General features: G+C 41.9%; 1 long non-coding RNA gene across 1 annotated transcript in view; it reads right to left on the minus strand.

The window, feature by feature from the left end:
* Nucleotides 1-9,672: 9,672 nt before the first annotated feature.
* LOC310870904 overlaps nucleotides 9,673-13,227 on the minus strand; it is a 122,635-nt gene continuing 119,080 nt past the window's right edge. Inside the window, exon 3 of the long non-coding RNA XR_014570280.1 lies at nucleotides 9,673-9,684. This is a non-coding gene — a long non-coding RNA (uncharacterized lncRNA). The remainder of the gene's footprint in view (nucleotides 9,685-13,227) is intronic.

Genomic DNA, 13,227 nt, shown 5'->3' on the forward strand with positions numbered 1-13,227 from the left:
CGCTATATAAATGCACCATTTACCATTTACAATATTTTGTCCAACATGTTGAATATGTTGGCGAGTTTGATGGCGACGGTTGCAAGAATAATTATTCCACAAACAAGAGCATAGATGTTGATTATCTTGGCTTTGTTTGATGCCTTCTCAGCCTCAGCTGGGTCACCGTTGTCGATTGCTGTTTGTGCCTTGGAACAAATGAAATCAAAACAAAACATCCATTGAGTCTGATGTCTTCAGATTATGTGCTCATTAACGTTCAATTTGCAAGAAATATTATTGTCATTATGATTACTAAGAAATAAGAAGTAGCCTATAGGAATACTGGACAACTCACCCCGGTGCGTGCCCGTTTTTCCTCCTGGAATTTTCCCCAGTGAGGGGGATAACTGCTACAACTGCTAATTGCTGTTTGTATTCTTTTTGGAAAAACATAAAAAGATACTCCTATGGAAAGACTTTATCATTTTACTTATATTGACCCTATAAACAATTTAGTATAGGCCTAATGTAAGGTTTTGCCCATTCAAATGGCACCTCGCCGTCAGATAAACCCCACATAGCCTACAACAACTTAGTAGCCTTTTCATAAATTATATTTGTACTTGTTTATAGTTGGAGATATTCAAAGTCCAGCTGTCTGCCGTCCATTCTCTCCCACCCCTCACTGGGGAAGATTCCGGGAGGAAAACAGGAAAGGGGTGAGTTGTCTTGTTACCGCCGAATCTTGGTCTATATGTTATTCATCAATAGTTATAGCATAATAACCTCACCTTTCGGGAGAAGACTATTGCTGCAATTCCAAGTGGCAGACAAGTTAGACAACAGCACAGAGTGTTGCAGATGGACCATCCCAGATAAGTTTTAGGCTCAAGGGTCTGTTGGCTTTCTTCTGCCATTGTGGACATAATGTAGCCTACTGTCTCAGTAGGGTTGGGGTCCCACATACTGGGTGGGTGGGGTGCAGGCCATGTCATGTTGGACAATTGACCCCAGTACTTGAGTCCAAGTATAGATCCAAGTATAGCATCCTCCTGTTCAAATATTACTCAACTAAGGCCTTGGTCTGTCAAATTTGTACATGAGTATTTCCACATCCCTCCCGGCCTTACTGTGTTCACCCTACCCAATATCTTTATCTCAGTTTACACAAAAACAGGTTGTCTTAGCCTCATAAAAAATGTGGTTCCAGTTTCGGCGACATTTTAAATTCAGGTCCGCTTCCACTCTAGGTCCTATTACTAATAACCACAGATTCCCCTTCTGTTTTAGACACTTCATTTTTACTGTGGAAACTAAAAGGAATCACTAGTTTCCAAGATCTCTACCATGATAACATATTTTCTAGCTTCACATTTTTGTCAAATAAATACAACCTTCCATGCAACTTCACACCTGTTTCGCGATTTCGGCCCCCATGACGATTATAAAAACATTTCGTCTCTGATGGGAAGAACTACTAAAACGTAACCCATATCAGAACTCATCTCTAAGATTTACATTACATCCCTCAACAGTAATACAAATACAATTAAGAATAGAGCCGCCTGGGAGAGGGACATTAATACAACCTTCTCGGATAATTGGTGGGGAGAAGCAATAGAAATGGTTAATTCTTCCACTTTGTGTGCACGATTGAGTCTTATACAGTTTAAAGTCCCCCACAGGATCCATTACTCCAAAGCCTGACTAGCAGAGATATAGCCTAATGTGAACAATAGATGTGACCGATGTAAACACGCCCCTGCAGATCTAAGTCACATGTCACAAACTATACATTTCAACTCTGTCAGATGTCCTGGCACTGGATCTCCAACCATGCCCTCACATAGCCATCTTCGGGGTCCCCAGTGACACACTAATCCTTCAATCCACCCATGCAGATGTAACCGCATTCACCTCCCTTTTGGCACTTTCTGCTCATGTGGAAATCGGAAATCCCCTTCCCCATCAGGCCATCACCTATATCCACCTGGCTGGTAGACATGATGTTTTTTTTTTAAAGCTTGAAAAAGTAAAATTCACAATTAGAGGCTCAATCGAGAAATTCCAAGCTAGATGGCAGCCCTTCATATCACACTTCAACAACTTGGAAACACTCGAACATGCTTTTTTTTGTTTATTTTTATTCATTTATTTTTCTCTTTTTTGTTCATCTTACTTATTTTACTTGTTTATTTTTGTTGTATTTAAATTGATTTTAATTCTTATGTTTTGCCGCCCCTAGGACCCATGGGAGGGTGGGAGGGTGAACGGGGGGGTAGGCTGGGCAAGCGTGACCACTCTTGGTCATTCTGCCCAACCTAAGGGGAAGGGTTGCAAAAAGAAAAGAAAAGAAAAAAACCGGGGAATGTCACCAATAACAATAACGATGTAAAACTAACGATGTACCTCTCCCCGAATAAAGAAATATATTAAAAAAAAAAATTGTGCATGAGTCAAAGTACTGGAGTGTTTAATTTAATTTTTTTATGTTTAGGTATTCAAAAGCACATGCTTTTAAAAAATATATACCTTTGAATACTCAATAGCCAGGAGGAACAACGTCAAAGGGAAGTTCCATGAGATATGGGACTACTTTTATTTAAATTATATATCAAAGGATTGTTGCAGTAACAATTTGTATCTATACATTACATATGACATAATCACGAGTGTCAACAACAGAGTGTGGAGGGGTGTTGTCCAGGGGTTTTCTTTTTTTTTTTACTGCTAGTTGTGTTTAGTTTTTTGTTTGTTTTTTCTTGTCTTTTTCTTTTGTGTAAGTCATGTGAATTTTGTATGCTTTATTGAAAAATCATTAAAAAACTTTGATGACAAAAAAATAAAAAATATATATGTTAAAGGCCACTTTAATAATAATAATAATAATAATACTTAAGTACAGTACTCAAGTAAACGTACTTTTTTACTGTCCACCACTGCATTCTATGGAGAGTAAACATGGACCCATAAGGATCTGTCAATTCTTACGCTCAAGTTAAATGACCACTATGGACTTTGCTGTGAAACAGGATGGCAATTAGGCCCAGGAATAACAAGCAGCTGGTTGAGTAGATGCAGAGGGGGGGTGGGGGGGGGGGGGTCCTGGAAGCAAAACATCTGATTAGAGGGGATTGTGTCACCCTTTGAGTACGGTAGTCTCGCGTAGCCAGACAACTATTCCACAGTCTCCGAATGCTATATAGAGTCTGGACCTATAGCCCTAAACAGCAGCGCTTCCAAAACTAAAGTCTGTCCAGCCCAAGGGGCCAGCTAGGCACTCCAATGTTGAAGCGCTGGGCCCTAGTGGTAAGAGGAAGGACTGCAGGCATTGACATTGAGTGCTCGGTTGCACTTCCGCATTTGACCTCCAAAATGTGGAGGTTTGACAACTACAACGCTAATTAACAAAATTGGGGGGAAAACATATTTTAATCATATACATCCCGTCGATTCCTCCTGAAGTTGGAGATGACCCTGGTTTAAATTTTTGTTATGTTGACTTTGTGCGCGTGTGTGCGTGTGTGTGCATGTGTGTGAGTGTGTGTGGGTGTGTGTGCATGCGTGCATGGATATGTGTGTGTGTGCATATAATAAGGCCTCACTCACACTGTTGCAACATGCATACAACATTTGTCTTGTGTCTTGTCCGTGTCTAATGGCCGCCCCAATGCATTTCCAATGGAAGTCACATGGTTTGACAAAACATTTTTGTTGGATGCGGGGGAGGGGGGCTGGGGGTCACAAACTCACAACACAGCCATCAAACAAAAATGTAACAAATTGGTAACTAAATACTTGATATTCCTACAAAATGGTGTTGAGCCGAACTTGAACAGAAGCAGTTATCCCTTGGTGGCTTTGATGGCGATGAAGGTGACGATAATAATAATTCCACAAGCAAGAGCAACAACGTTGATTGTCTTGGCCTTGTTTGATGCCTTCTTAGCAGCAGCTGTATCACCGTTGTTAATTGCCGTTTGTGCCTTTGGAAAAAACAAAACAAATCATGCAATTAATCAATTAATTTGCAATTAATTTGATTCAGTTATTAAACCCGACAACTAAGAGTTATGGGGGTCTTTGAAATAATACAAAATACCAATCTGAATCTGCTGAAGCAAAATATAATAAGGCCAAATCTGACACCAATTGCGTGGTGCACGTTCTCTGGGGTGGCGTGCGCGCAGTGCGATCGTTGTAGCAACGCGATGATGATGATGATGTGTGGCTTGTGCGCTCACAGACCAGACGCACTGATCCTGATCCACGCAGACAGCCACAGTCCTGACCCAAAACACTGAGGTAAACATGACTGTTGTTGCCACCGAAAAATAGCTTCCAATAATTGAGTTGTACTTGAAATGTACTGTAATTCTGCAAACTGTTAATCAATCAATCAATCAATCAATCAATCAATCAGTGTGTACATGATCGCCTCGGCCAACAAAATACTCCTACAGTGAAACCTGATTTATTCTTCGTCATTCGACGTATTGCATGCTGAAAATAGCGATATACAAGCGTAAAACGCGTCACGGACGCGACACGTTGTGACCTTGTAGATCAGCTATTTTCAGCACTGAGACTTTCAGAAACTTTTGCCTTCACAATAAAAGCATCAGATTTCACAAGTTCATTTTCACATGGCATAGGGACAGAGAGAGAAGCAAAGTGGAAAAGGATTACTGATTCAGTGGCATTTCACATTGCAAAGGGGTGCAGCAAGAGTGGGCACCTGTGACAAAAAACTACTTTCTGGCCTTCACAGCGCATACATCCAAACATAAAAGTCCTATCTGATTGTATTAAACAAGGTTAAACGACGTTAAACTCACTTTGCCACTCGATTTGCCATTGACTTTATGACTATAGCAATACAGTCTGTGTTTCTATGGCAATAAGTTTGACAATATAGCTCGCAGCAACGTATTGGGGGAAAAAATAACTAAGAAGACTATGAACTGAACTGGTTCATTTTTTAAATTGTGAACTGTTAACAGTTAAGTTCACTTTCTACAGTTAACTGAACTAGTCCCTGTAGAAAGTGAACTTTCCCACTGCATATAATCAGTCATGGCTTGTCAACATGAATAGATCTTTCCAAAGGATCGACACTACATAAGTGTGACAATAATAATGTGTGATGTTATGTGGGATTGGCAATTAGTTTTCAGACTTGTTTTTTACATGGAAAATGAATGTAATCACCAAGACTTCCGTTTGTGTGTTAAATATATGTGGGGGAAAGTTAATCATATTATCTTCAGAAAAGATACTATCATTTAAACCCATTTTGGGTGGGAACGCCTTTTGGTGCATTGTATTCTTAAGCTATTGAAAAATAGAAGATCTACAAGCTCATAGTGCGGCACCGAGTGCAGCTCTACGAGCTTGTAGGTCTGCTATTTCTTTTTAATCGTGAAAATGTGGCACAAATCTTTGAATGTATATTCTTTCAGAGCGAACGTTTTTAACTCAAATCTTGGTGTTTTCAGATGGGGGTCAGTGGCCGATTACATATAATTTTTGGGGTCCTTGACATGAAATATTGAGCACCACTGATACAGAAACATAAGTATTTCAGAAAGACATTTTTTTAATTTCGACGTCAGGCCTAAATGGGTTAAATTAGAAGGTTTATTCCAATGCCACAGATGAATAAGAAGTAGAAGAATCTAGTTCTATAGCCTATATTATGTTAGAAATTACATACTAGAATAATAACCTACCATGGTGGAGCAGACCATCGCTGCGATTCCAAGTGGCAGACAGCAGCACAGAGTGTTGAAGATGGACCATCCCAGATACGTTTCCATCTTAGGGGTCTGTTGGCTTTCTTCTGCCATTGTGGACGTAATTTATGGATGTACAGTAGGCTGCACTTTCTTTGGAATGTCTGGATGCAATAGTTTGGTGGGTGTCGGGGTCCCACATTTTATTGGGTGGGTGTGGTTTAAGTTCAAACAGGAGGGCTCTGCATGTATACATTCATTCTGTACATTCTGTACATTCATTGTTGGACAAAATACTCAACCCCAGAGATAAGAGTCCCAGACTTCCTCCTGAGGGATCCCGCAGCGTTCCAATGTTGTTCTAAGGGCGCCAGTGTGGCGATGTAATCGAGGAGACCCTGGGGCAGACCAAGAACCAGATGGAAGTCTGGTACTACATGGTCTGCCCCAGGGTCTCCTTCCAGTGAGACGTGCATCGAGGACCTCCCATGCACTACATGTCCATTTAACATTTGTAACCTTTCATATTGAATTGAACCCACAAAAATACTCCTTGAAGTTGTATTGGGCTAAGAATGGCCAATAACCACATGCCCAAATGTGATGAGGTCATTTCCACTGAGAAACGGACCTTCGTTGGATCATGTATCAGATATGACCCAACTAATATAGTGGTCCTATAAGTGTTCAAAAGTACAAATTACAAAGCACATTTTCTTTTTGTCTCCATCAGGCTGAAGGCGTGGCCGAGATGATGTGTTAGTTTTAAGAGTCGTTCTGAACCAAAGCCTTTAGCTGGATCCTTGAGACTTCCTGTCAGAATGACGTCAGGTGCATGGTGCGGAATGGGGGAAATTACTTCTGCCTTGTTATGTCATAAAACAACCTCCACCCGCACCCTCAGATCGGCAAACAAACTCCTACTCCAGGTTCCTGACACCAAACTGCGCACCATGGGGGCAGCACCATGCCTATGGAACAGCCTCCCCATGGACCTGAGAGTGCCGCAGACTGTGGAATGTTTTAAAACAGGCCTGAAAACCTTCCCGTTTCGGAAGGCCTTTTTGTGTTGAACTGTCGCTTTGCACTGTTTTTTTTTGTTAACCCTGTTTTTAACCTTCTATGATAGATTATGTTTTAACCATGTAGCACTCTGGGATTCCTTGTGAATGAAAAGTGCAATATAAATGTCAGTCCGTCACGTCACCATATGCTCGTCAGTCTATCACGCCTCACCTCAGTAATACGCTCCATATATGGCCGTCTCCATATATGAAGATCACGTCACTGACCTCATCAAACCCTGGATAGCCATACATGGAGAAGACTGGATCAGCACCTTGATCTGCATAATTATGCTGCACATATGGGGATATTAGAGACTGGTCCTGCAGTCTCCCAATGACACTTTAACACAGACTGGGTGAGTTGAGGATTGAACCAGCGACCTTACGATTCCCTGATTCCAATATCTATTCAGCTATGGCTGCCCTTAACAGGATCAGCATGAACAAGTCAAGGTCCAGACAACAGCAACCCCTGGGTGCTCAAGGTATGCACTGGGCTAGGCAGTTGGCAGCAGAATGTAGGTTGAGTAAGGTGCCCCAACTCTGACCTCCAACATTGTCTTGGTTTCAAGCAAGGACACCTAATTTGCTCAGTGGCCTTCTGGTTAGAGTGTCCGCCCTGAAACAGGAAGGTCGGGGTTCGATCCCCGGCCGGTCATACCAAAGACTGTAAAAATGGGACCCAATGCCTACTAATCAAAAAATGATTCCCGAGCGCAGCACGGCTGCAGCTCACCGCTCCTTGGCTGCGGCTCACCGATCCAAGAGATGGGCCAAATGCGGAGAACAAATTTCACTGCGGTGACAAAGCGTACGACTTTGACTTTGACTTGACTTAATTGCTCTAAGTGACTACAAGCCGCAGTTGTTCTGACATCATAAGGCCCAGAAGATCTTTGAGATTCTGGTCCTGCAGTGACTCCCTGGACCCCTGCAGTTTTGCATACTAGGAAAACCTTGGTGTGCGAGCTGATGCCATTATCAACCTGCTCCACAGAACCTATACACACCTGAGGTTGCGATACACTGTGAGAGTCATGTTCCAGTCAGAGCAGCTGGCCATGAAGCTTGCATCACGTCAGTGATGCAAGTGGATCTAGGCTTGGCTGCAGTATGTACTACAGTATGTACTACAGTATGTGTCACCAACTCTGGTGCCTCGAAAGGGACAATGTTATTGTCACCCTTCCTGTTCACCCTCGCAATGTCATGGATGACAATGCGGAGGATTACAGAGCCCTGATATTCTCTACTGACTGCTTCTATGAAGATGGAATTTGCACATAATAAAACCATCAGCACGCACGCACGCACACGCACGCACGCACACGCATGCACACACGCACGCACGCACGCACGCACGCACGCACGCACGCACGCACGCACGCACGCACGCACACACACACACACACACACACACACACACACACACACACACACACACACACACACACACACACACACACACACACACACACACACACACAAGGGGAGGAGTTGGTTGTGGTCGATACGTAGACACAAGCAGCAACACAACAAACTGAATATACGCTGGTGAGGAAGTTCCAAAGCTTGAGTTAAACATGACAGTCTGTTCTATGATGTACTAATGGGGATGAGGAGCAATATTGATCCTCCCAGGGTTAGCACATCATGGTTTGGTCAGTCCTTTGTGCAAGTATAGCCATCAGGCTCCACAAACCAAGTCCAAACCCATATGTTCTATTATGTTCTTTGGGATTACTGCTTGTAATCTATAGCACACTTGACACACAGACAACTACAGAACCAGCAAACCATGCCCTCATTAGTGTTGACCAATCTGGTGTTGAGAGAGAGCATAGCATGCAAAGAGAATGGTTTTTGAATGGGATTAAGTAGACAAAACAATTTAAACAGGAAAGGGCACACACCAGTGTTGGTGAGGTGCTGGCCTAAGGCAGTAAATAAGTAAAAATGAGAAAAAGGCAGCACTCGTAGCCACGATGCTGTATATTTATTATTATCCAACGTTTCGACCTTTCGGCCTTCTTCAGGGAATGAGTATTGAGTAGCATATAAAGTAGCATATTGCCTTTTAATATGGATTCCATACCCCCCAAAACACTTGGCAATGGATATATTTATTTTAGGCAAGTGTTGGACAATTTTCACCGATAAGGAATTTGACTTGAAAACCTTTTGATTTGGTACTACATATATCAAAGTTAAGTGTTATTTCTCCATGGAAATTAACTTAGATAATTTCCACATAAGTGAAATTATCAACAAACATTTCATTGATACATGCCACTTGCCACCCGACTGCACACACAAAGTTTGAGCAGGACAGACAATGTCTTGAAAAGCCAGACAGCATTAAACTATAGGCGCATTTTATCGCTCCGCGTTTGCAAGGCCCTTGATGTTGCCCTGGCAGTGGGCACCCTCCAGAATGATTCTTAATTTCTTAATTTGTGGAGTGCACAACTTTATCCTTTGATTTAAAATACATTTTCACAACAACACGTTAATGAATGGGAGACTCGGTAGTAGGACAAAAGACATTGCTGAGTTTTGATCGTTTTAGTGAATTTAGATTATCTACATTATTGGGTTATATTCACATTCTGATGGTGGTACTGTACAGCCACCTGGACTTTACCGTCCCCAAGAAACGATGACCATCATCACTTTGTTGATGTAGGGTTATAGGGTAGACACCTGGTTCATTCATACCTCAGCTAATTTTATGAAGATAAGAGTGCACAACACTCATGTTATAGGCTTGCCTTGCCCTATTAGGACTGTCCTTTTTCAGAGATTGAGGTATTAGTAAATTTTGCTCTAAAATAAAAGTTCACAACAATCAATTGTAACATGGTTGTCTTTTGTTATAACTCAGGGAAGGGTACCAGTATCTCAAAATCTGACGGCCTCTGCTGCTAGACTTAAATCTGATTTTAATAAAACTGTACTAGATATCTAATTTACGCCTAAACTAAATGTATGTTTAAAGGACTACATTTCAGTATATATTTTTTTAATATAATTTTTATCCCACGATTTTGTAACCCATTTTTCACCCCTGTGTCAATCATCTAATGTGAATGTGATCCTGGACTCTACACACCCTCCACCAACGTAGTCCCCATATATGGGGGACAAGGGGAGAGCAACGGACTTGAACTCATGCCTGAGTGTCCAAGTTGCTCCTTTACACCTGACAGGGGGGAGTTTCCCTGGTTGGACGTAGCGCGTGGAAGGAACACGTTATTCCAACCAGTTCCTTTCCCCTCCATCAGGCGCCCCGGCTACATTTCAGTATTTCTTTAGGTAAATTACATTCTGACTCTTTGGTGATGTAGGGTAGACTCCTGGTTCATACCTCAGATAATTTGATGAAGATAAGAGTGAGCATTCTGAAGTTATTGGCTTTTTTGTCACCTTTGCTCTATTTGGACTGACCTTTTTCAGAGATTGAGGTAGGTCTTCTAAAGAATAGCCGAAAAAACAACTTTTGCCCCGAAATTCGCAACAATCCATTTCATTAAAGGACCACTTCACCACTTTTCAACCTATCTTCATATACTAGGTCCTCACTAAAAATCATGAAAAAATGGCGCGATTTTCGTCTACTTGGTCTGTGTCTCATAGGAGGGCTGTGGGCAGTTCAGAAACTGTCTTCCAGTGACATCATCGATGGGGAATACAAGCTAATAGAAACTGCAGGCTTTCTAGTCCTGAAAAGTTGCAATGCGAAAATGGAAGCCATCGTTCTCACGATAATGAAAATCTAGTTTCTTTCTTGTTTAAAAAAAATGCCTAATGATGATCATTGGTCACTGGAAGACGCTTTCTAAACTGCCCACAGCCCTCCTATGAGACACAGACGGAGTAGAAAAAGAAATCGTGCCATTTTATCATGATTATTAGTGAGGACCTATTATATGAAGATAGGTTGAAAAGTGGTGAAGTGGTCCTTTAATGGTAGACCCTAAAGAATTAAGGCCTTTTTTGAGGACTTGCTAAGCAGGAGGTGCATGCTGAACGTTGAGAAGGGGGTGCACACGCGTAAGCACACGCCACAAAATGCGCGTGCACACACCTCGTGCGCGCACATTTTCATGCCTTTTCACGTGGAAAAGTGGCTTTTGTCCCTCTCTCCACACGCAAGTTATATGAACAAACCAGGGGTCATCATCATGCCAGCTTGTGATGGACATTTTGATATTTTTGTCACGGACATACAAAATAAATGGTCAAAGATGTTACCAGAAACCCAAATAGCTAGCCCTAAATGTATACGAATGGACTCATGTGCCATAGTGAATATGCCTGTGTGCTACACATTTTAAAGGGGGGCTAATTCAAGAACAGAAGGGCCCAACAGCCTCATTGTGGGCACGACATCTATTTAGCCCTTGCCTTTTCATCTTAGACCACTAATTCAAATGTGTAGGCTATAATTATGAAAATATCTAACAATAATAAAAACATTATTTATGATTAACATACTGATGATTGCACCTGACTTGATAAGGCAAAGTGGTTGAAATTCTTCCATGTATGGTACACAAATACATATGGCTGAGATTTCAGTTCTTTATTTCTTGTTCCCAGTTCTCTGTTTGCTGGAAAGTTCTAGTCTAATGATTTGTGCATGGTTTGTCCGCAAACGACTTTCCAAGTTCTCTTTCTTCACCATCACTGTTCACTTCTTGCTGATGAGACAAATAATAAGCCAAATGCATATGGCTAAGATTTCAGTTCTTTATTTCTTGTTTTATTTTATTTTCTATCTGGGATTAAGATTTGTGTTGCTAGGTCAGATTTGGTGTCACAGGAACGTATCATGGATTTACTGGGTAATACTGCTATCTAGTGGTCATACTGTGGCACTGCCATTGAGGATTGGGAACCTGACATCAAAAAGTCACACCGCACTGACTTCTGGGATATGTAGTAGCGTTGGAGGTAGCACTACAGTTGTACAGTTTGTGAGGCAGATAGGGGGAAATGAGTTGAAAAGGAAATGAGTTTAACTCATGGCAAATTATTGGACTTGTTTGAATAAGGGGCATGACCATGACCAAAAAATCCTATAAGAGATGATGAGAATAGACTTTAGCAACAGTATCATCCACCCCCTGCAGAAGAACGATAGATAGACTTGGCCTATCCTACGTGCCATGAATGCACGATGAAGCACATGGTTGCTGTGCTCAGCCCGTGGTTTAATGTCCCTCTGCACTCACACACACCCATATACTCTGTTGTTCTTTTTGCTCTGGTCTATATACTGTGTACTGTATTGATACGTTTTTTGTTTGTGGTCGTTGGAAGTTTGCATATTGTCAGTACTGAAAGCCGATAGGCTACAGTACTCTTCTCTTCTACTCTATTTACTGTTACTGTAGCCTACTCTACAGGCACTGAATTGATACTGTTACTGTTCCTTTTTTAGTGATACAGTTGATATTTTCTTCCTTTCCTACTCTGTGTTTCTTACCTGCTGTAGGCTACTACCTTCGGCGACTAAAGTTCCCCTGATGCGGAACTGAAAAAGGTATGTCTGTCTCTCTTTTTGTGTCCAAATATTACCTCAGTAATGTAAATTATGCAAATGATTTCAAGGTCAGAGTTGAAGATAGTAATCTCAAGCAAAGAAGAGGTTACCTATTTGGGCTGTATATTCTTGACAACAAACTGACAGGTGAAAAGATTGCAGATTGCAAGATTTTTGGCCAGAATGTCCTTCTTTTGTCAACAGAAGTGCTCTCAAAACTCTTGCTGGACAAGAGTTCAGTTCAATAACACTTTGTTAATGCTTGAACGGTCCTCTTGACTAGTGTGGAATGGGCCATAGTAGAAACAGAGTTAAGCAATTAGAATGATTGGGTTTGCAAGATAGTCCAAAGAGGTTCTGCCCTCATATAGGCCAGTCAATCTAAGCTAAAAGGGGGTGTGACCCAAAATAAATTGCAATAGTAATCACTCAAGGTTTTTTTTATGATCGGGTCATCCAAATAACATATTAAAAATGGATTATCTAACTATACGTGTAAATGCACCAAGTCTCTGTACGTCTGTATTCCACGTAACTCGAGAACCGTCCGCCCCACCGACTTCAAATTCGACACACACGTTCCACACCCCCACAGGGCATGCAGTGCCCGGTGTCGAGTCGGTCGGACCCACGGTTGTCCAGAACCGCCCCAAAAAGGCCTCTGCCCGGGCTCTGGACCGGGCCCCCTGCCCTGTCCAGAGCTGGCCTGTTCTGACATCATTCTGACCGTGTGCATAGACTCCATATTTGGGCATGCCGGAACAAAGAACTCCATATACTGTATGGACATAAAAGGGACATAATATCTGGGTGGGGCATTCATTTCCAACTTGCATCGTTCCAAGGAGGGCACCGCTGTAGAGGCTCCAAAGGGCACGTTTTATGAAGTTCCTTG

The sequence above is a fragment of the Protomyctophum parallelum genome (genome assembly GCF_964188405.1).
Source record: "Protomyctophum parallelum genome assembly, chromosome: 14".
Lineage (NCBI taxonomy): Eukaryota > Metazoa > Chordata > Actinopteri > Myctophiformes > Myctophidae > Protomyctophum > Protomyctophum parallelum.